At 41.9% G+C, this 24,957-nt stretch overlaps 1 protein-coding gene across 3 annotated transcripts in view; it reads right to left on the reverse strand.

Annotated features, from left to right (window-relative positions):
• LOC110527918 (extracellular sulfatase Sulf-2) overlaps positions 1-23,019 on the reverse strand; it is a 54,868-nt gene extending 31,849 nt beyond the window's left edge. The window contains exons 1-3 of one of the 3 annotated variants that reach the window (XM_036983390.2): positions 22,344-22,962; positions 15,640-15,669; positions 11,116-11,172 (exon numbers count right to left, since the gene is read on the reverse strand). The gene's annotated coding sequence lies outside the window, so the exon portion shown is untranslated. Of the gene's footprint in view, positions 1-11,115; positions 11,173-15,639; positions 15,670-22,343 lie in introns of all 3 variants that reach the window. The other 2 variants (XR_005052592.2, XM_036983389.2) reach the window with 2 other exon arrangements.
• Between the last annotated feature and the right edge of the window lie 1,938 nt (positions 23,020-24,957).

A 24,957-nucleotide genomic window follows, 5' to 3' on the forward strand; every position in this document is an offset into this window, starting at 1 on the left:
AAAAGGGATCAGAGAGAGAGACAGCTCAAGGAATAGTCTGGATAGAACAAAGCATGAGAATGTCTGCTTCAGGCATTTTTTTTTACTAGATTCCCAGTGCAAGGATTTCAAATAGAATAGAATAGAGTCAAATGAAATAGGATAAAATAGAACACTCCACTGTCCATTTCACATTCGTGACACTCAAGTTCTCCACTCATCCACATCATACTCAACAAGTAAAAACAAACTAATGAAACACCTAAGAATGTCAAACACATATCCCAGTCCTGAATGCAGCCTATTGACAACACTATCACACAGATTCCTTTGGTCATAATTGAGCCTGGCAGGGCTTTGAGAATGTGTGACTTTGTTCCCATTGGATTGTAAAAGCTGCATCTGGACAGAATTTGAAAACTCTCCAAGGACCCTTGAATTTACCAACAAAAGTTGGTATTCAGATGCAAATTCTGAAACGTCCCGCCTCTATGTTAGAGTAACTCTTTCTCTGAGGGGAGAGAGTATGTTTGGAGGATGATTTGGTGTGTTGGGGGATGGGTGGAGATTGGGATGCTGAATTCTGTACAGAACTGGAACCCCATTTTGCATGATAATGTGTAGCTACTGTATCGAGAGGTGCAGTGATTGCTATTCATAATCTATTCTCCACTCACACATCCATGCATTATCACATAGTATATGCCATGGCATCCAGACATCACACTATTCATAAAGTCAGGTGTTGAGACGTACACTAAGATAAAGCTGCAACACAAAAACATACTGGCGAGTCAGCTGCAGATGGATTATAAAGACAATTATGTGTAAATCAATGACTTCTCAATCAATGAACACTAATGCGATAACCGCTAAAACAATGACCCCTTACAAAGTCAATGCAGAGAACCCGCACCCGTCCCAAAGAACATAACCCTTGCATGCCATCAATAACACTGGGCAGGGCCCATGTACCAAAATACATATAATTTTAAAGGAGTGATTATACTGCAGGAGTGCAAATAACCTATAATACAGTATGTAAATATCCCAGAGGATCTGTCAGACAATCACAGCAAATCATTTATTTAGATATCCTCTAGTTCTGATAAGCTCCATGTACAGTACTTGTTACGAAACCTGACAGAATTGGCACAATCATATCCCATTTTAATACACAGACACAATGGACCAGGTACAGTTGTAGTCTCTGCCAGATCGAAGGAAAAACAGATGAGTGTTTTATGGCTGTTTATGTGTTGGACAGTCCCTGTGTGTGTGTGTGTGTGTGTGTGTGTGTGTGTGTGTGTGGGTGGGTGTGTGGGTGGGTGGGTGTGTGTGTGTGTGTGTGTGTGTGTGTGTGTGTGTGTGTGTGTGTGTGTGTGTGTGTGTGTGTGTGTGTGTGTGTGTGTGTGTCGGTGGAAACATCAGGCAGAGTGTTTTCTCCTGCTTGTACCACTCTGTGCAGCACAGGGGCACTCATCCACAACTCTCCATATCAGTCAGAGAGAGAGACGCAGACAGTGAGACGTGGATGTGTATACGTTTAGAACCTAACACATCATTAATCCTGCTACGGGTTTGTTTTTCTATTTAAAAAAAAGAGGAACAGGAGTTGGTGATGTGGTCTGGCTGTTATAGGAGAATTGTGAGTATCACACGCACACACCAAACAAACACCATCCCCCTCTCCAAACATCCATATTATACATAATTGCTTTAATTCCTCTGATGAGACAGGGAGAGATAAGATGGCCGATGATTGGGTTGTTGGATAAATGAGGAGGAGATGAATGTGAAATGGTCTCACTAAAGACAAAAGACCCGTTCATGATAACAAAGAGCTCAGACAGACCCCTGTGGACTAGAAATGTACAATACACACAAGACACAGCATATCAGACTTCAAACAGCACTCTGCTGGAGTGTGATAGACAGTACAAAGGCACAGAGAAACATCTCATTAACTAGCCGCGCTCACTGAAGTGAACACGAGAAGATCCAAAATGATCAAGATGCTTTTCCCCTGTCTCGACCAACACAATTCTAGAGGGACATCACTCTGCCTTGTCCCTTACCTCAACAACAACAAAGAAATCAGGCTTTTGACACCTTTTACATTTACATTTGCTTATTTTGATGTAATTCAGTAATCAATGTTGTTGCAGGGATGTGCTTTTGAATAATAGAAAGAGTGAACTCAGTCATCATCTCTTGGGGACCAGTGGAGTCTTCTCTATCGGTAACAGGGTGGGATGTGAGCGCTGCAGGTTTGGGGCCTGCCCAACAGAGGCCACCACCGTGTGTGGTGACCCGGTGGGGTCAGGCCACTTAGTCCCCCTCCGCGCTCCCAGTGGTACACCGAAAAGAACATGGAGGTGGTAGCAAAAACAGAAACAGAGCCTTGATTGTGCCGAAGGCAGGTTCACCCCCCCCCCCCCGCATCTCTGGGCCTTGAGGAAGAAAATGTAAATAGTATTTTGTTTCAGTCTGGATGGGTTTATTCTAGCGGTGGGTAAAACTCTAGCTGATTAAGAATCAATGAGTGCTCTCTGCTTTCCCCTGCTATAGCCTATTGTGTTGTTGTGTAAGGGAGAGCTGACATAGGGGGACGTGTCCTACTGTGCGGTACCATGGTTTATTTCATTGGGACGGACGCTGATGGCTGAAACAAGTGACTGAGCTGGTCGACAAGACAACCTGCTGAGTGAGCGGGCCGTCTTATTGGCACTTATTGACCAGAAGCAAAGCTCCCCCACAATTTGTCACATGTAAACTAAACAGATTATACATTTGGATTTGTCCTGCTACCAGCAACAGCCCAGCTAACAATTCTCGGGAAAATAACGTTTTTGTAATGTTAGCCATAATGTTCCTCTAATGTTTGCGTGCCCAGTTTCCGTTAGTTAGGGTAACATTCTATCTGTAGCGAGGTTTCCATCCAATTGGCAACAGATTTCCATGAGAATATTCTAAAATAGCATAAAGAAAATAAGTTTCCAACGAACTGACTTGATGCCGATAAAAATGAGGTAGTGCACCCAAAATGTACTTTATTTGTGTAGCGAATACAAATCTAAAGTTTTCAACTCTACTGATAGTTTTGTCACAAAAAACTCTTGCATTAAATAGCAAATGTGCCTACTCTGGTCTTGGCACATGCGCTCCAGCCAACAGATCGCAGATAAAGTGGGGGTAGGAGTTATTTTGTTATGGATAAGAGCGGGAATGTTTTATTTATCAAAAAGTCCGGCAAGCATCAATCATCATGCCACCAGAAGAAGACCCTCGACATTTATTGGAAAGATGATTTTATTATTATTTTATTTAACTAAGCAAGTCAGTTAACTTTTTAGCGATAGGGGGCAGCATTTTCACTTTGCATCTCCAATCCAAAATTAAATCTAGAATCGGCTTCCTATTTCGCAACAAAGCCTCCTTCAGTCATGCTGCCAAACATACCCTCGTAAAAATGACTATCCTACAAATCCTTGACTTCGGCGATGTCATTTACAAAATATCCTCCAACACTCCAATGCTCAGCAAACTGGATGTAGTCTATCACAGTGCCATCCGTTTTGTCACCAAACACCTATATACTACCCACCACTGCGACCTATATGCTCTCGTTGGCTGGCCCTCACTACATATTCGTCGCCAAACCTACTGGCTCCAGGTCTTCAATAAGTTTTTGCTAGGTAAAGCCCTGCCTTATCTCAGATCACTGGTCACCATAGCAACATCCACTTGTAGCACACGCTCCAGCAGGTATATTTCACTGGTCATCCCCAAAGCCAACACTTCCTTTGGCTGCCTTTCCTTCCAGTTATCTGCTGCCAATGGCTGGAAAGAATTGCAAAAATCACTGAAGCTGTAGTCTTATATGTCCCATTTTTAACTTTAAGTGTCAGCTGTCAGAGCAGCTTACCAATCACTGTACCTGTACACAACCAATCTGTAAATAGCAGACCCAACTACCTCATCCCCATATTATTACTTATGCTCTTGCTCTTTTGCACCCCAGTATCTCTACTTGCACATCATGATCTGCACATCTATCACTCCAGTGTTAATGATCAATTTTAATTATTTCGCCTCTATGGCCTATTTATTGCCTTACCTCCCTATTCTTATACATTTGCACACACTGTATATAGATGTTTCTATCGTGTTATTGACTGTACGTTTGGTTATGTGTAACTCTGTGTTGTTGTTTTTATCGCACTGCTTTGCTTTATCTTGGCCAGGTCGCAGTTGTAAATGAAAACTTGTTCTCAACTGGCCTACCTGGTTAAATAAAGGTGAAATAAAAAATACAAATATAATTTTTTTGAAAATGTCTACATTGGTCAGTCCAAAATGTATTTTTAATTCTGTCATGGAAATAATTGCATTTCTTATTTCCACGTCATCCATGTGTACCAATTTATCAGTGAATTCTGAAAAGCTACCAAAGGATTGTTCCATAGGGGTTTGTTTTTAGGGAGAATATTGGATCTTGTATTATCTGTTTCATGAAAATATTCTGGAGATGAGCATTCGCATCTTCAATATGTACCCATTATTCCTCTTTAGTGCATTTACAATATGTCGCATGTAAAAGCCTTGGGTAGCGAGTTGATACAATTCCAAGTCTGTAAGGTTAAAACCACCCTCAGACTTAGGGACATTTAAAAAGTTTTATTTGCCCATATGAACTCTGTTATGACAGAGCATACTTTTTCAGGGAATGTCTTCGGTGGTGTAATTGGTATTATCGAAAATAAATCTAAAAAGTTTGGGAGCCATGCCATTCTAAATAAGTTTATTATAACTGTAAGATTTATGGGGAGATTATTCAATTTAAGTAGATCTGCTTTCATGTTACTTAGTAATGGGATAAAGTCATCTTTATATATTTGTTGTTTGTTGTCACTTATCAGGTGTCCTAAGTATTTATTATTTGTTGTGGTCCACTTAAGGGATTGCTGTTGTTGTCCACTTATTTTTATTTTTTCCTATTGCCATTCTAAAAAAAAAATGTTGATGTTAATTTTATATCCTGAGATTTTAGAGTATTACGAAAATATATATATACAGTGGGGAGAACAAGTATTTGATACACTGCCGATTTTGCAGGTTTTCCTACTTACAAAGCATGTAGAGGTCTGTAATTTTTATCATAGGTACACTTCAACTGTGAGAGACGGAATCTAAAACAAAAATCCAGAAAATCTATGTTGAAAACACTACGTTAAAAGCACTGTGTGTGTGTGTGTGAGTATCAGCCTTGATTGGCTCGGCAACAGTAACAAGACACACAAATGTTCCTGCAAAGTTCTCATTTAACGTGTCTAGAGCATTCCTATCTTATATTCTGAGAACATGGCAACCATGTTCTGTGTATGTTTGGTGGAACGTTAATGGAATATTCTCCTAACCCACAGAAAACTGGAAACAGGAATGTTCGTGTGATGTTTTCATTTCACGTGTCTAGAACTTTAATATGTGATATTCTGAGAACATGGTAACCACGTTCTGGTATCTTAGAAACATTTCTTGCATATCACAGGAACATTCCTTTGAAAACGTTAATTAATGACCTAATGAGACTTTTAAGGGAATGTTTTCTAAAGTTGTGGGAACGTTTGTTTGGAACCACATTATAGAGAGCGTGATAGATCTTAGTGGTCACACTTTATTTGGATAGTCCGGATAGTCCATCTGTAGATGCTCTACAGATGGTCATAATATCAACAAATTATCTTTTGATAAGCAACTACTTGCTAAGTTTAGGGCTAGGGTTAGGTTTAGAATAAGGGTTAGGGTTAGGGTAAGGGTGAAGTTTAGGGTTAAGATAAGGGTTAAGGTTAGGGTTAGGGCTAAGTTTAGGGTAAGGGTGAACTTTAGGGTTAAGATAAGGGTTAAAGTTAGGGTTAATAGATAGATAAATGTTACTGGTAGTCTGTAGATAGTCTGCAGAGCATCTACAGATGGACTATGCAAATAAAGTGCTTCCATCCCAGTTTGAACCTCACAGGTAGAACCACATAAGTGATGGTCATGAGACTCCACTGCTTAATGTTTGTTTATTTCCAGTTTCCTATCAGTAGGTTACTAGCATTAATCAAGTTAGATCAACCATCATTGTCAGAGCACCACAGGAGAGAGGTTTATATTGTCATTTGTTTTCTTTTAATTACTGCCCATTTCTCTTCCTTCATCAAATTAGTGCAGGGAGAGGCCACTCCTAATGGCCTTGACTTAATGATGATTACAGACAATATTGGTTTCGCCTTTCAGTAATCAGCCACTGGCTGCTGGAGAATAAATCACGGTGGGCTACAGATATATCAGAAGGCTTCAGTACAGAATTACACTAGTTTGGGCAGAGCTCTCAAAAATACTGGATTATTTTCTCCTCCAACTTCTCCTAGGTCCTTTGGGGGTCCCATGTTCTTCCCAGGGGGGCACTTGTAGCGACCACAGCTTCCCACAGGGACAAGGATTATCTCCTGTCGGCTCCAGAGTGTTCCAGTGCTCAACCCAGCCTGCATGTCTCATACAGGGCCTGATAATGGGAACATGGGCGCAGTGGGGACAGTCTTATCTGCTGTTAAGCTTTCCCTTGGGGAATGGAGAGGCAAAGACCACTTATTTTCTTCTTCACTCCATCATATTCCCCCCTTCTCTCTCTCCTTCTTAGCCTTTGTCGGTAGATTATCTGGCTTAGAAACACACACCCCAAACCCTGTCCGAACCACACAGGGGGTGAACACTGGAGGGGAGATAGGAACATAAAGAGGGGAAAAAGAGAGGGACTTCAACCACCCTATGTCCATTCCAATGCCTTCTTAGCCCCGTTAGAGAACCACTGACAGGAATGGTTCGATAACACTGTTTCTCTGAGTTTTTGGTAATGCTCTATTTGAATATTTTAAAATCTTTGTTATTTGCCTATTAGGCTCAGAAATGTGACTAACAGACCACAGTCATAGTAATGGTAGCTTAATAGTCCATAATGTACAATTACACACCTTGTGAAGCAACATAAACTCAACACACAACCCTTTGTCTCCACTCATATGATCCCATAGTGAACAGTCACTGTCCCCCTCTCTAACGGTACAGAGCCATCCCTACCCCTCCTTAAAGCAGCAGCCCAGACACCCCATCTGTCTGTCCTGACCTGTGTTTTGGCACATGAGGGTAAGTGTTCCAGTCTAACTGATCCTCTGGCTGACTTCCCACAGTGTTACGGCAGTCAGTCAGGCTGCCAGCAGCCTCCCTCCCTAACAGCCCAGACATCTCTCTGTGGCGCTGCAGTATTGATATTGCATAGGGTTGCCTAGCAGGCTTTTAATGAAGGCTCAGATTGATCATGCATCAGTGGACCTCTGGATCATTCTGATTGCTATCATTTGTTCCTCCCTGCAGAGCTGGGCTTGTAATCTATATTGGGGAGCCAAGTGCCACAGTCACACGAGTATCAACCACCTGTCAACACGAAAAAGAGAAAAACAAGAAGTTGAGGAAGGAAGACAACTTGAGGGAGAGACCAGAGAACGATCCAGAGAGACATGTGTGCTGAATCCTATGAACCAGAGTGACTTTTCCCCCCTCTAATGTTGTCTCATTACCACCACCCCATACCTCCACCACAACCTCCACCCCCAGCTCAGAGTGCAAAAGTAACCACAGCCCATGTCAAGGTCAGGTCTGGGGTGGGGCTCCTGCTGCATTTCTAATCAGGCATCCATTAGGCCCATGTCACGACCACACACAGCTGTCAGGACCCTGTGGCTGTGCTCCTGACCCTGCTACACCCACTAACTCTCTGGAGGGAGGGAGAGTGGGAGAGAGAGAGTGTGGTGGAGGTACAGTACAGCATGCCCTCCAGCTAGCCCACATTTCTATTAGCCTACTCGCAGACATGTCACAAAGCAATGTAATGACACAATGCAAACATGAATCTTGCATAAGGCTATAACCCTTTCCAGTAATGAATGCATTTGCATAATGCCATAAATTAATACTTAACCGCTGATTCAATGAAGTCTTATTATTTTTTAAATATATTCCCCTCTCATCATTTCGATTACCACTCTCTCTTCATTCCATTAAATAGGAATTAGATGAGCTTTGATGAAGATCAGCAGCCTTGCCTGTTAATTAACACAGCGTCAACGGGTAGAGCACAGCCCCATCCTTCTAATGAAGTAATCATCAGACCAATGGCCGTCTCCCAGCCCCTCTCTTTATAAGCTCTCTCCATTCCCCCATTCCCTCTGCTCAGATGGGTGATAAAACAGGCACAGGACATACACTCAGCTATTCAAGCATGTGAAATTATAATAAAGGCCTATCACATTTTACTGCGCATCACACTGAGCTAAAGGTCAATTAGACTCATGGAGAAAAAGGAGGGTAGCGGATGGATGTCCTCTGGTAATGAACAGCATGTAATGCAGTGTGCCACTAATGTGTGGAGCAAGAAAAAAGCACTAAAACCAAAATGTGGAGTGGAGGAGCCAACTCAAGCCACCATAAATCAGCCCATAAATCAGGGGTGTCAAACTCATTCCATGGAGGGCCTAGTGTCTGCCGGTTTTTGGGTTTCCCTTTCAATTAAGACCTAGACAACCAGGTGAGGGGAGTTCTTTACTAATTAGTGACCTTAATTCATCAATCAAGTACAAGGGAGGAGTGAAAACCCGCAGACACTTGGCCCTCCGTGGAATGAGTTTGACAGGTGCCATAAATCCTTAGTGTATAGGAACATACACAGAGATATACTGCCTTTCTATAGGGAGAGATTTATGTTTAACTAAAGCAGGATTCAAATATTAATGACTGCTATATAAAAGCAATCAAAGGAACTGTATAATCCTTAAAGTCAAATGGAAGGCTCCCTAAACTGAAGCTTCCAGAAAGCGCAGCAGCAAAGGTTTATTTGCTACCACTTCATGCTTCATATAAGCCCCCAATGGTTGTTAATCATTACTGCGTGTAAACATTAAAGCGATGATGTTAGCAGCAGGAGACTTGGGGATTGGAGAAAAGCCTTTTGTGAGAATCCGGATGTAAGACATTTCAGCACCGTCCCTCAAGAAACGTGTATGTAAGATGAGTGGTAATGCAAGTGGGCATTGCAGAGACTTAGTAACAAGGTGAGAAACTGCATAGTGCCTCCCCCAAACACATTTAAATCAACCACCTGACAGCCTCCCTCCCACAGACCTTCCTGGTTCATGCCTCCCATTCAGCTGATGTGAGCTCAGAGCTAGAGACACAAAGAGAAGGAGCTGCTTCTGCGTCTGTCTGTCCCATAACACCAGGCTGGCAGGCTGGCACACTGAGGGGTGCCTCTGTGTGTGGCCTGTCCATTGGCACACACAGGGGATTTACTGAGATGCCTTCCTGAGAGGCGGGCACCGGGCCCAATGTTGACAAAGCCTGGTATGGCCTGCTGTCACCCCATTCTGGATGCATCCAGTGGAAAGAATCAATTAGACCGTACTACAACAGACCACTTTTATATTTGACTTTTAATCCGTGTGCAGGAGGAGAGCAGGGGCATGGAGAGAGGAATCAGACCAGTGTGATGAGTGATGGTGATCTGGTTAAATACGGTCAGAAAACAGACCGAGTGCTACTTCCGACATGAGAGGGGATCTGATATGAATGTGCTATGAGGAAAGAATAGCACCACAACGGTCAGATTCAGGGAGCAGAGAGAGAAGAGGCCCTTTGTGGTGAGCTATCAAAAGCACCTTACGCAACCGCCTGCAAGAAATGTAAAGATGGCACATTTCTGGAGTCAGAAAACAACCAGGCTTGGTGAAGGGACAGTGATAAAAACTCAAATCACTTTAAAGTTTTGATGTGGCTGAGGCTGATCTCTTCCTTTGTAAAGTTTCTTTAAGACTTCTTTCTCAGTGTTATCCGGCCTTGCCACAGGACTCCACTGGCAGAGAGGAAGGGAAGAGAGGGAGAGGTGAACAGTGCCCGCTTGCGCACCCTGGGGTTGATGTGGAGATCAGGCTTCAAACAGAATAACTCACCGAAGGGACATCATTCCGCTGTCATTCCTCTCCGGCTTTACAGACATGCAGAAAGTGAAAGTCAAGCCTCTTCTCTCAGGCCACTCTTTAGCTAACAGAAATGTACCTGAGCTGCATTTCAGTGACACTGCAGTGAACTACTGAATGAAGGCAGTAGTAGGTGAATATAGGTGACAGACCAATTAATGTCAGCTGTAGTTTTTACAAATGATTACGAGGCTGTGAGAGGTAGGCAGCTGTGCACATATGGCTACATTTGTTCACTGCTGCTCATACAGCTGCCCAACTGTTCATATGGACTAGAATAGATTCATATGTTACCTCGGTGTCATCTGTATAAAAGAGTTTTCCAATAGGTCTACAGTCAATTTAAACAGCACAGTGTTATGTAGCTGTGAATGTATCAGGTATGTGATCAGCATTGGTTGCAACATGAGAATATAACAGCTCCGCTTGTGGTATAAATCCATGCGCCGAGGGAATCCCAAACCACAGAGGGTTCTGCTGTTTCAGTCATTGATTTATAACTCTTATCTTGGACATCAATCCCGGGGGGCTGTCCCACTCTGATGCCCCTGATCCGTTCTTATTCATGGTGAGTGGCAGATGGACAGATGAGTCTACCAGAGGGGTTGTGCTGTGGTTAAAACCAACGATCACCGCTTACTGAGACCACACAATCAACCCCAAACCTACACTATTCAGTCCACACAACTGGACTTTGGTTTAACACCAAAGAAGCATTTGAGGTGAAATATGTCACTCTGAATAAAGTGGTTTGACTGTGTGAGTTCTGTCTGGTGCTGATAGACTATTCCCTATGGTACACGCTGTGGTGTTGACAGTAGCCTGCTGTGCAGTTGTCTCTTTACAGCAGCCATGGTGATGCCATACTAATGAGTTGATGCTATTTCTGCTCCATGAGATGTGTAACCAGCTATGCAACAGTCCAGTACAACATCAGATTCAATGAAGATTCCACTCCACCCACTGACAGGCTTATGATGTTCACATCAAAGATGTACCGCATGCATACGCACAGAGACATGAACAAACTCATAGAAGTCAATAACAAGATGTAAACAAGTCTTACCTTCCGTTCCAAACAATGCTTCTCAAATGTTCTCTCGCAGTGTTCAGAGACCACGGTCTGGAAGTAAACACAGAAAGTCAAGAGAAGATGAAAAAAAGATCAGTAGTCAGACACAACATCAATGGAGAGCTGAAAATAAACCCATCAAAGTATTATTGTTACCCACATGAAAATAATACTATCGTATACTATGGTATAAATACTGTAGTGTTTTTGCAGATTTTACTGTAGTATTCACGGTAGTACACTGTAGTATTTACAGTTAACTATATTATAACTACTGTAGTAAAAGAAAACTGTAGAACATACTATAGTAACCCTTACGAAAAAAGATTGCAGTTATAGTGTAATATAACTGCAGTACACTGCAGTATAACTAAAGTTAGAGTGCAGTATAACTGCAGTATGCTGCAAATACTGCGCCCAAAATAACACCGTTTTTTTACTGCAGTAATGTTGCAGTTACTGCGTCCAAAATACCACAGTCGACTGCAGTTACTGCACTTTTAAAACTGTAATCTTTTTATGTAAGGGAATTAATGTAGTGTTTTGGCGGATTGTAGTATACTGTAGTATTTACTTTCGTTTTTGTGAGGATTGTAGTACACTGTAGTATTCACTGTCGTGTTTTTGTTTTATTATCTTTGACAAAAAAATTGAGGCTTTTTCCTTGAGAAAATGCTATTTTCTGTAATATGTTGTGAACACAATATATGGTCTATAATTGGCATGTAGGTTTCTCAATGATGGAGGGCAGAAATTGTGATTTGGGGGAGGGGATTAGGCAGGGTGTATGCAAATTAAGTACTGTAGTATTGACTATAGTTAAAAAAAGTGTAGAGTTTTTGCAGCTGTAGTGTTTTTGCCGACATTACTGTATTATTTGCTACAGTGTTTTTTGCAGATGGCACTGTAGTATTTACTATAGTATTCTACAACATTCAATAGTAAGTACTACACATGATCGAGGATACTACAGTGTAAAGTATACTACTCTACAGTATACTACAGTTTACAACAGAATTCTATAGTAAACTGTAGTATTTTCTCATGTGGGTAGTTAAAACAACTGTCTTTGTCTACCCTGTTCGGATGTCAAAGTGAGTGAATGTATCATACTCTTTTCATGCAGCCTATTCCTGATCTGGGATGCGTGTAGACCACATAAAACAGCCTCTGTCCATACTCCATTCTAGCTCTTTTTGGTGTTCATGCGTTACTCCATTACGGCTTATCCCCAACAGATGCCATACTCTATTGTTGTTCCTCATTAACAGATGCCTTCCACCATTATGATTCCTTCCCAGAAGATGACACTCACAACCACCGCTCCTAACTCCCAGATGACAGAGAGGTGGATCAAACGTCTGCTTTATGTCTAGATCCTATTTCACTATCAATGTCATCAAATACCCCAAGAATATTTTCAATAGACCAGCTCTAACGTCACGCACCTGTCAAAATGTCTGAGAAACAGAAATATCTCTGAACTCACCACACTCTTTCAATCAGCAAGCTCTTTTAACACTGGCTCTACTTCTAAAACTGTCTCGATCTCTAAAATTGCCTGTATGTCTTAAACTATCTATATTTGTTTCCTTTCTATTGCCTGCTGAAGGCTTTGTTCTGTGCCTGGCTGTGAAGGCAAGACGTGTTGACAGTGTTGAAGCTATCTGCTCTTTGTTGTGATTGGCTGGGTGTCAACGTCCAGTGTGTAAACCACTCAGCCATGTTGCCAAACCAAGCTCTTATCTCCATAAAAGACAAGACTGAACACTGCGCCAAACATTCTATTCACATCATACCGGACTCTGACCTACAGCTCTCAGTAATGATATGACTCAACAAACATTTCATTCTTTGTTCTCTGTTAAATCATTCTTTACACCATAGACACTAAGCAAGGGTAGCATTTTGGGAGTGTGTGTGTGCGTGCCTGCATGTGTGTCAGGGGGTGTTTGATATTCTAAGAATAACACCTAATCACCCATGGAGCTCAATGCCATGGCATGCCAGTCACTCATGGGCATCAAAGGGAGGAGAGGGCACCTGTCTGTCTGTTTGTCTGTCCATCTCAAGATTCTATATGCCACCCTATGCTGTGTTCTCAAAGGCAGCGATATGAGGGAGGTTAACACATTCCTGATAGATACAGGGGAAAGGGACAGGGTGTTCACAACACAAACATATTACTCATGTCAGATTGAGGAGACAAACCCATATACCCAAAATGTTTTATTTGGCCTATAAAGACACCCACAGACATCCAGTGAAACACACGTTCAAAAGTAGCTTAAAAACTATTCATTTCCTCTTGTCTCACTAAAATAAAAAGATTGACGGTTTTAAAACAAATAACAGGAGAGAGAGGCAAAGGTTTTAGTGGACGGAGGGTGACAAGGCGATGGGACAACCGCAGCAGAGAGAAAATGCGACACCTGGCCTCGTCCTTGATTCGGATAAAAGGATGATACATCACAAAGTGACAGGGCAAAAAAATGGTTACTACACAGAGGAAGGGGAACGAGAAGAAAAGTCTATTTTTGGTACAAGTAAAAATATTATTCTCCATCAATTATTGTCCCTCACTGCACTGCAACGTGAGATCTCATTGTTAGAAACATTCTCATATTTCCAGGACTAAAACTACATATGAATTAAAAACGTTTCAGTGCACAATCCCCTACATGCAATCAGAGGTGGGGGGAATTCGGAGTATAACTGCCTGACACAGCGGTCTTTCAGCAGTTTTATTGTCATCAGGTCTGACTTAGAGGAAGCATCAGGCCGTGTTTCTGTGATTGGGTATGTTATCATTCTCAACCACACCCCTGATTGATTTCAGTGGAGGGGAATGTTGTTCCTCTCCCCCTATTGATTCCACAACCCTTTCTCTCCCCCAATTAAGAGTTCAATGAGCAGAGCTGCGACTGGACAACTCAATTAGTACCGTCTCCATGCCAATCCTTCCCTCACTATTCCACCCTCTGCCTCTATCGCTCCATCCATTCCCAGATATTGCTAAGTTATAGTTCAACAACTATTGTGTCTGTGATGATGCATAACGTGGCTTTAGGGGGCCTGATGATCACAAGGTTAACTAGTGGATCTCACACTTCATGAAACACAACCAGAGGGGGGAATTCCTAATCTCTTGACCTAATTATTTTGAATATTAAACAAAACACCTGAAGCTCAGTTTTCAAACGAATCTATGTCATGTATGAGGGAGAATATCAGAGTGTATCTAACTAGCCTACGTGTTAACCAAGTAGACCAACGAATTGTGAGGCTTAAATCAGAAAGAGAAGATTATACAGACAGTGGGACGGGATGAGAGAGCCCACATTTGTCCGTCCTTTGATCTGTCCACCTTGGGGCCCCTTAACCAAAGCAGTTCAGATACAGGTCAGAGGCCCTAATGCACCAAGTACCAAACCTCTAATCCCCATGCTTTAGTGGAGTGAAAAATCAAATTTCAGAGATCTGTAATTCCATAAACCTTATTAGGCACCACAATGGCTGGACCAGGCAGGGAGTGGAAAGGAGGGAACAGGGAAGAAGATGACAGTCTTGGGCAGGGACCTCTCAACACTGGGAGAAATGGGGTATTGGGAGAAATGGAAATGAACAACCTGGCCACAGAGCATTTCATATTATTCTTTACAGAAATCTGAGACACGCAATTTAGTATGATATGATACGTTTAATTTGATATCTATTAATTTGTGGTTGTCCATCACCCATTTTGTATAATATTACAATTCGTATCATATGTAACGAATTAGCAAAATGTACAATATGTTACGAATTTGCAAAATGTATGATATTTTAAGTGGTTAGATGGCTAATGTTAGCTAGTTGGCTAATGTTAAGGGTTAGGGTTAGAGATTAGGGTTAAGGTTAGGGTTAAGTTTAGGAGTTAGGTTAAAGGGTTAAGGTTAGCGGAAGGGTTCGGGTTAGGGTTAGAGATTAGGGTTAGGGTTAAGTTTAGGAGTTAGGTTAAAGGGATAGGGTTTGGGGAAGGGTTAGCTAACATGCTCGTAGTTGCAATGTAGCTGAAAAGTATTTAGACGTTAAAAAGTCGCTAATTAGCTCAAATGCTAAAGTTGTCCGTGATGAGATTCAAACTCGTAACTTTTGGGTTGGTAGACATTTGCATTATTCGCCTACTCATCCACCCCAACCAACCAACCTAATTACATTTTAGCCTTAAGTAACCATGTGTCTTATGTAACCATACCAAACGTAAAATATCATACTAATTTGAGTGTCCCGGATTTAAATGTACTATGTTATGTCTAGTCTATGAGACCAGGCTCAAATCAATGATGAGACGAAGCACACAGCAATTGGAGAAAATAGTGTTAGAAGCAGTTGTAATCTTGCTACTCGTATCAGTTGCTGAGTATTTGCTGTGGGCCCCTCAGGAATGCTTCCAAATAGATTTGCAGATGCGCATAGGCCTACAGCGGTCTAAATGATGAACCACTGAATCATTACGAGAACCCATTCATCATTTACCTCTTTATCTGCAGTCATCATAACATGGAGCTGTAATGAAAATAGACAAACCTTCACTTGGTATGTTACAGTATATTCAAGCAGCAAAAGTTTAAATATAGGTTTCAGCAATGCAATCATTTGGACCCAGCAGCACCCCAAACGACTATTTAAATGCTCAAAGATGAGAAAACACAGGGAACTCATTGCCTCTGTCAGTAACATCACTCAGTCCTAATCTGATCACCTTTCTTCTCTTCTCCCTGTTGCTTACCATGGCGCCTTTAATATTGGTTCCAATTGCACCACTGCATCCTGTACTCATTTAATCATAGCATCGATGGGCCACTTAGCACCACTGTTATCTGAGAGCTGACATCGATTGTTGTCCCACCCTGTTGTCCAAGAGGGAGGAGGGAAGGGAGGGTGTGTTTGTTTCAGGTTTGGGGTCAATTCCAATTTAATTAGAAATTCCAATTCAATTCTTGAATTTACACATGAAGTGGAGAATTTATGTTGAATTACATTTGAATTTCTAAAAAATCTTCAAGTTATGGAATTGGATTTGTAAAAACATTTCATCTTTGGAATTGAATTGGAATTCAATATTTGTACATTTCACAGTTCATGGAATTAATGCACATGGTATTTTTTGTGTGATATTTTTTCAATAATTTAAACATGTATTCCAGCATAGTTACTGAGGCTGTCTGAACAGTTGCATGATCAGCCTGAAACCCTAAGGGAATTGTATTCTTGGAATTCGTATTACAATGGAATTCAGAGGAATTGAGTTATCTCTGAATTCAAAGACTGACCTGGAATTTGAATTGATTGACAGGGAGAGAGAGTTGAAATAAATAGAATTTGTGGACTTGACCACAACCCTGGTTTGTTTGGTGCTACTGTCTTAATGGGGACCATAGTCAATATGCAGAGAGAGAGGTATGAAATAGTAATGATGAAGATGGGTAGCTGGAGAGGAATATAATGTTGAAAATGGGGGTGGCAGTGATGCAGAGGTTGATGATGACCGTGATGGTAATTGGGATGATGATAAGGATGCTTGTGCCTCGTGGCCTCAACAAAAGCATCTCATACTCAGAAGAGTTTCCGATCTCAAGATGTCTGCACTTGAAAATATGAGTGAAACTATCAAAGTTAATTTCATAAATAATTCAAAACCATGACGCCAAGCAAAAACTGATCAGAGGACGTCACAAAAGCAGTGATCTCGTTGAAATCAAAGGCATGAATCTCACTGACAACACTAGTGATTGATATGTCCAGTGAAAGATACAGGACTCTGAAGTCTCCACTCTGGGGCTGACTGGATGGGTGTAATTATATTTCAATGCAGGATACCTACACTGATAGCAGATTGAAATTACATTGCACAAGCCTCAAGACACACAGCATACACAGAAGATTGCAAACACACACACACTCACCGGACAGAATTTCAGGTACACCCATCTAGTACTCTTTGTCTCCATAACAGCCGGAATTCTTTGGGGCATGGATTCTACAAGTCAGAAACGTTCCACAGGGATGTTGGTCCATGCTGACATGATGACATAACGCAGTTGCTGCAGATTGGACGGCGGTACACCTGCACTACCAGCCGCTACCGTTCACTTCAGGCAGGATGGGTCCATAGACTCATGCTGCATACGCTAAATCCTGACTCTACCATCAGCATGACTCAACAGGAAACAAGATTCATCGGATCAGGTGATGTTTTTCGACTCCTCAGTTGTTCAGTGTTGGTGATCTCGTGCCCACTGGTACCGCTTCTTCTTGTTTTCAGCGGATAGGAGTGGAACCCGCTGTGGTTGTCTGCTGCAATAGCCCATCCGTGACAAGGCTCGACGAGTTGTGTGTTCTGAGATGTTGTTTTGCACACCACTGTTGTACTGCACCGTTATTTGTCTGTTTGTGGCCTGCCTGTTAGCTTGCACAACTCTTGCCATTCTCTTTTGACCTTTCTCATCAAGGAGCAGTTTTCACCATTCTCTGTTAACCCTAGTCACTGTCGTGCGTGAAAAGCCCAGGAGGATGGCCGTTTCTGAGATACTGGATCCAGCGTGCCTGGCACTGACGATCATATCAGGCTCAAAGTCACTTAGGTCACTAATTTTGCCAATTCAAACATTCAATCGAACAGTAACTGAATGCCTCGTTGCCTGTCTGCCTGCTTTATACAGCAAGCCACAGCCACGTGACTCTGTCTGAATTGGGTGGTGTACCTAATAAACTGTCCGGTGAGTGTATATAAACACACATATTTTCTTTAACTCTTCCTCTCTTACACATTCTCATGCTTCTCTCTTTGGACATCTGTTCATCAGAAAAGTGGCACTTCAAAACCTTAATCAAAGAGGCCATCCTCCTGAGGTCTACAGTATTTAACATTTTGTAACCAATTATGTCCACTGTTACTTGAAATGATTAACACAGCCATTCACAAACCTTAATATGGAAGTGATTTAAATCCAGCACTAATTTAGCTTTTTATATTAATCACCCTCTGTCTTTGATAAACACAGATATGAATCTAATTTCAAAAATTCTGTCATCACGTCACGAAACTTACTTACCCAAATTGGTAAATCTGGACCAAAGAGGGCTCCTTAAAAAAGGAATACCCTCAGATAACCTCCGTCGTCTATTACATATCTTACATGCTTCATCAGAAACCAAAGCACCTTAGACAGTTCTATCTCTCGATGCAGAACAATCTTTTGATAGACTAGAATGATCATATCTTTGGTCAGTTTTGGAACATATGGGACTTGGCTTAATAAAAACACTTTATGGCAATTCCTCAGCCATAGTAATAACAGTCAGTACCTGCTCTGTTCCGTTCAGAATAACTAGAAGTAGCAGGCAAGGTGATCCCATTTCACCTCTCCTATTTTTATGGTCTATGGAGTCCCTGACCAAGGCGATTCGACAATCGAAAGAAATTACACCAATATCTCTCAATTCCACAGATCACGTCATTTCATTATACGCCGACGATATCTTACTTTATCTTGACAGTTTATCTCAATCGCTCCCAGAAGCTTTGAAGATCATAGACAAATTCAGCTTCATCTGAAATGATCAAATAAACTCTATCTGACCTCAGTATATGGACTAATATCACAGTTGCTTCAACCGACAGAATATCTATTGTCAAAATAAATATATAACCACAGCTGAATTTCTGTTGTTCAATGGTTCCCTTGTCTCCCCCTTCTGGCTATTGGGATAAAATTCATAGCGCGGTTTCAAAATGTACATGGCAAGGTAAGCAATCCAAGATAGAATGAACAAACTTGCATGTACGAGGACTATCCGTCCCAAACTTTAAATTGTATTTCCAGGCACTAGCATTTCATCCCATCCTAAATTGATTTAGACATGATTCTTCCACCCCCTGTCTGAGAATAGAGATAAATAGGGTGTCTCCTATTGGCCTGGATGAGGTGGTCTTTGCTGATATATCCATTTTAAACAATGTAAACTACGTTTTGTCCTATTATAGCTCACACAATATCTATTTTGTGCAAAATTGAAAAAAATTGTAACTGGGAATCAGAATGGCATGCCCATTCTCCAATATTTCACAATAATCCCTTGTGATCTGGAGGGTGGCCTTTTTCAGTCCCCCAATGGTCTAAATGTGGAATCCTTACCCTTGCCGATATCATGGACAGTAATGGTTTGAAAAGATTCCAAGATTTGAAAGACATACACATTACCAGACAAATCCTTTTTTCTGTATTTACAACTTAGATCAGATATACTGGCCAATGGATTCCCTTGGGAAACCCAACTACTGAACCATCCATGGATGGGATTTATAAGTAAATTATCTGGGCTCACGAAAGGGCTGATCTCTATAATATTTAAACAACTTCTGGAAAGCTCATATTCTGAGCTAATCATACAATATTATGGTCTAGGGTAAAGGTAACCCTTTAACTAGAACAGAATCTGGAAGAAAATGACCGTGGCATCCCATACTTTGCACCATCAACTTATACATTTGAAGGTTGTTCAGCAACTATTTAACACCAAGGAAATGTGTTACGATGAAATTGGCCCATACTCCCAACTGTACACTGTTTCCCAAAAATCAGGTCGACACATTCCTTCATATGATGTGGGAGTGCCCTGCAGTTAAACGCTTCTGGGGAAATGTTTACGAAATTCATTTTGAAGTGCATGAATGTAAATATTCAATGCTTTGCATCGATTAACAACGGTAGCTCCTTGAATTTCTCAATCAATATGATACGATTACTGCTGGCAGCCAGCACAGCCGCAAAAAAAATATGTTGGCTCTTGGACGGCAATCACCTCACTCTCTCTCTCTCAATTCGCCAGTGGATACAATTACTATTAGAAATGATAACATTAGAGTTATCAAAAGTGAGAATGATTGGTGCTCGTCAAAGAACAATTGACCTGTAACCACCCAAAACAAAACAAAATAACAAAACAAACCAATAAAGAGGCCATCTCAGCCCCTATCATTAAAGAGAAGAGCTGCAGGTTGAGATTTAAACAGTGATCTCCAAATACCTTCTCATCACAAGGCCCAGCTCACAGCAGCTCATACCGCTGAACAGGAAACTCAGAGGGGAACAGGAGCACTAGTTACAGGTCTCACTTATTACATTACCCAACATATTTTCTTAGATGACCAGTAGTATCAGGGTGTAGACAGTCACAATCCTCCACCATCATCCAAATCATTCTCAAATTTGAATCATGCTCTTTGCATCTCAGTCTTTGAGTGTCATTTCATCACCTCACCACCTTCATCCTCTAGGTAGGCCTATGTTCGACCTAACCAGCTTCATGAAAAGTGGAGGTAAAGTGAGCAGCCACACTAAAGGCAGGAGTCAGACAGCCAGCCATGTCACCTTGAGTTTTGTGACTGTTACCGAAATCTGCCTCCTGTCACTGTACGTGTGTGGTGTGTGTGTGTGCCACTGTTGGCTGGCTCTGTGGTTAGTGTGTCATGGCCTGCCAATATATCTTCCCCCTGGCTGGGAGACACCAGATGTGTCCTGTACTTAATTCAACAACGGTCAATTCTACAGCCTCTACATGCAGAACCTACAGAACATTCTAGATGAAAACAAGTATGTAGAGCTTGGAACCAAACTCTCTCCAAGCACACTCTCTCTTTTTACACATAGCCTACACAAGCAACCCTCTCTGTGGAGTCCATAAGTCCTTTTACGCGTTCACTCTGAGCCACAGCAGACAGCCTTCCAACAGGTCTCCAGGTCAAGACTCCTGCTGAGTGTGTGTGAGGAGAAAGAGAGACAGATCATACAAGGTACTGGGATGTCTACTGTGTGTGTGTGTGTGTGTGTGTGTGTGTGTGTGTGTGTGTGTGTGTGTGTGTGTGTGTGTGTGTGTGTGTGTGTGTGTGTGTGCGTGTGTGTGTACATAGCTTATGCGTGCATCTGTGCTTGTGCGTATGTGTGGGTGAACTAGAGGAGTGCCTAGGGGTTAGCTGACAGGTAGACAAAACAGGAGCAGTCTTCTCCACTCTAGCAGAGAAAAGAGGCCAGTTGATCTGGGGGTTAGATCCAGCCTCCAGCTGCAGAGTGCACAGTAAATAATGAATGTCTTAACCACTGATTTCTGCCACCACTAACCAAAGGCCCTCCATCCCCTCATCCCTTCAGTCAGTAAACAGCAGCCAGCGAGCCAGCCAGCCAGGCAGCCATCCAGTCTCAGCAATAAATATTTCAGGTCCAGGTCACAACCAGCGCCCTCTACTCTCTATCTCATCACTCAGAGAGCACTCACTACCGCCTGATCCTTTTCACCCATAAAGACACTGACAAAACATAATGTAAACATCTAACCTAGTCTAGCCTACTGACTGGAATAGTAGAGCGCTTTTACTGGAACAGAAACAGTATAACAGTATGGTTTTCTTCACTGCAATCTCACAAAAGTATAAAAAGTTGACACATTTGGAGCAATTCAAACCAGTAACTTCTTTGCATTGTTTTGGGATAATTGTTGTGCATGAACACTCATCAATATATCAATTCAAGATCAATTATGTCAATGCGAACCAGAGAGAGAATCGAAACAATACCGTTACCAAAACTAATACACAAAAAAACATAAACTACACCAAGAACAAGTAGGAGCCGAGTCAGTGTTGGCAGAACAAAGCTCTACAAGATGGATCAATCGCCTAAACTCCACTCTTGATAAACCTGGGGGAAATGGTCAACTTGAGGAAATGACAATTCATCATGTCAGAATCATCTTTACAACCAGTGCCCTATTATAAAAGAACTGAACCACTCTCCTACTAGGAACAGTATTGGCTTCTAATGTCACCCACCACCATGATACAGTGACTTACTGTATCAATGCTTATAACAAAGCTACATGCCTAATGAAAATGTGACTGTTAATTTATAATGACTTTTCATTTAATGTACCAACTTATAATGAATGGATGGATCCAAACTGCAGATACGTCTATTCCACAACAGCCCAACGCAAAGTCAGATACTTTGTGAAGGAGTTCAGTGCCACATGCATGTGAGTGTTCACGTCCTCCTCCACTGTTACGCTGACGAGATGATGATGCTGGTGGAGGTGGTGGTGGAGGTGAAAGTAAATCTAATGGAGGCGAGTGCAATGGAGAGCAAAAGAGAAGTGTAAAGTAGAGCAAAGCTACAGCACTGTACCTCCCAGCTGTGCTCCTCAGAAGCGATGTCCCTGGGTGGAGCGGGTGAGGCGACACACACAGGACGCACACAGAGCTCCGTCCGTCAGCTCACACACAGGCATACACCTGCTCTGACCAGTCTTGGCACACTCCTGTCCTGTGCCCTACTGTCCGCTCTGCTGGCAGTCTGAGAGTCTATCCCCCACACAGCCGCCCACTGTTATAGATGCACACCCAAGTGAAAGGAGGGAGGCGTGGTTTCAGAGGAGATTGATAAAAGAGGGAGGGAAGGAGGAGGAGTGAAGGTCCCTCTATCTACAATTCAATTTCGCCTCACTCCCCTTTTCGCCGCATCTCTGTCTCTCCCTCCCTCTCCCTCTCTATCACATATTGTCTTACGCTCTTGCACTTTTTATCACTTACTCCAACACACTCCTGACACGCTCTAGCTCTATCGTTTTCCTACACTCCATCTGACTTGCAATCTCTTTTTCTCCTCGTTGTCCCCCCGTCTCTTTCTCTCCTCCCCTTCTCTTTTTCTCCCACTCTTTTCTTCCTATATCGTTCTCCTCTCTTTCTAGTTTTCAGCTTCACCTTTTTCTCCCTGTCTCTTTCTCTCGCTCCGCTCTCATTCATGTGGCTGTGGTGTGTGTGTGAGTGAATCAGGGCAGCTCTGGCCATCTGTTGGAGCCTGTGTGCTTCACCTATTCACAGGCTCATAAAGGCAGGGCCAGGGAGAGGAGAGAGAGAAAGAAAGGGGAGGGAACCAGGGATCAATCTTAATGCTGGAGGGCGGGAGAGGAGAGGGAGAGCTTGGCACCATATTTATGAGCCTGGCACTTCTATAAGGCTGGCTGGCATGGCCCCTTAAGAGGATCAGACACCAACAAGCTGCAGAGAGGAATATGCATTAATGGACAAACAAATGCACATCAGGCAAGTGCACAGATAGAGCTTTACCTGTGCAGAGCACATTCCCCTTCACCCTTCCAGTCTTTAAAGTGCTCTTTAGTTTTGGGTAAAAAATGGCACTTTTTGTATACAGTTTTTGTCATTGTTGCTCTGAACCCACCGCCCGCAAGTCGTTGTTAAATTTGCGTTAAAGATGTGTAATTTAATTAGTCATTAAGATGTGGCCATCTATTGCATTTATGTAATTAAATAATCAAAGTCATAATTGCTCAACAAATCTGTGACAGTTGCCCTTTATTTTTTTTGGAGCACCTGCCCCCGAAAAGGTCTGTGCACAGCCCTGATACATGCCCAACCTCAACACACACACACACACACACACATACCATAAGCACACAAACCCATACACGCATGCACTTACACAAACAAACACAAACCTGTCAGAATGAAACAGAGCACAATTTTCCATACACATCCCTAAATCTCTCCATTATAATGTACTGTACAGTGCCTTAAGAAGGTATTCACACCTCTTTTTCCACATTTTGTTGTGTTACAGCCTGAATTTAAAATACATTCAATTGATTTTTTTTTATCACTGGCCTACACACAATTCCTAATAATGTCAAAGTGGAATTATGTTTTTAGAAATATTTACAAACTAATAACAAATGAAAAGCTGAAATGTCTTGAGTCAATAAGTTATCCAATCCTTTTGTTATGGCATGCCTAAATAAGTTCAGGAGTAAAAATGTGCTTAACAAGTCCCATAATAAGTTAGATGGACTCACTCTGTGTAAAATAATAGTGTTTAATTAACATGATTTTAAAATTACTACGTCATCTCTGTACCGCACACAGACAATTATCTGTAAGGTCCCTCAGTCAAGCAGTGAATTTCAAACACAGAATCATCCACAAAGACCAATGAGGTTTTCCAATGCCTCGCAAAGAACCATTCGGAAAGTATTCAGACCCCTTGACTTTTCCACATTTTATTATTCTAAGTCTGTTATGGGGTGGCAGGTAGCCTAGTGGTTAGAGCGTTGGGCCAGTAACTGAAAGGTTGCTAGATCGAATCCCTGAGCTGACAAAGACAATTATCTGTAAGGTCCCTCAGTCAAGCAGTGAATTTCAAACACAGAATCATCCACAAAGACCAATGAGGTTTTCCAATGCCTCGCAAAGAACCATTCGGAAAGTATTCAGACCCCTTGACTTTTCCACATTTTATTATTCTAAGTCTGTTATGGGGTGGCAGGTAGCCTAGTGGTTAGAGCGTTGGGCCAGTAACTGAAAGGTTGCTAGATCGAATCCCTGAGCTGACAAAGTAAAACTCTGTCGTTGTGCCCCTGAACAAGGCAGCTAACCCACTGTTCCTCGTCCGTCATTGTAAATAAGAATTTGTTCTTAACTGACTTGCCTAGTTAAAGAATTATAAAACTGATTAATTTGTTTATTTCTCCTCATCACAATACACACCAAATACCCCATAATGACAAAGCAAGAAAATATTTTTTTGCAAAAATATATATATCACATTTACATAAGCATACATAACAATCAAATCAAATCAAATAAGACCCTTTACTCAGTACTTTGTTGAAGCACTGTCTTCTTGGGTATGACACTACATGCTTGGCCCACCTGTATTTGGGGAGTTTCTCCCATTCTTCTCTGCAGATCCTCTCAAGCTCTGTTAGGTTGGATGAGGAGCGTCG

Source organism: Oncorhynchus mykiss, chromosome 7 (genome assembly GCF_057628025.1).
Source record: "Oncorhynchus mykiss isolate SJ-2025 chromosome 7, ASM5762802v1, whole genome shotgun sequence".
NCBI classification, from domain to species: Eukaryota; Metazoa; Chordata; class Actinopteri; order Salmoniformes; family Salmonidae; genus Oncorhynchus; species Oncorhynchus mykiss.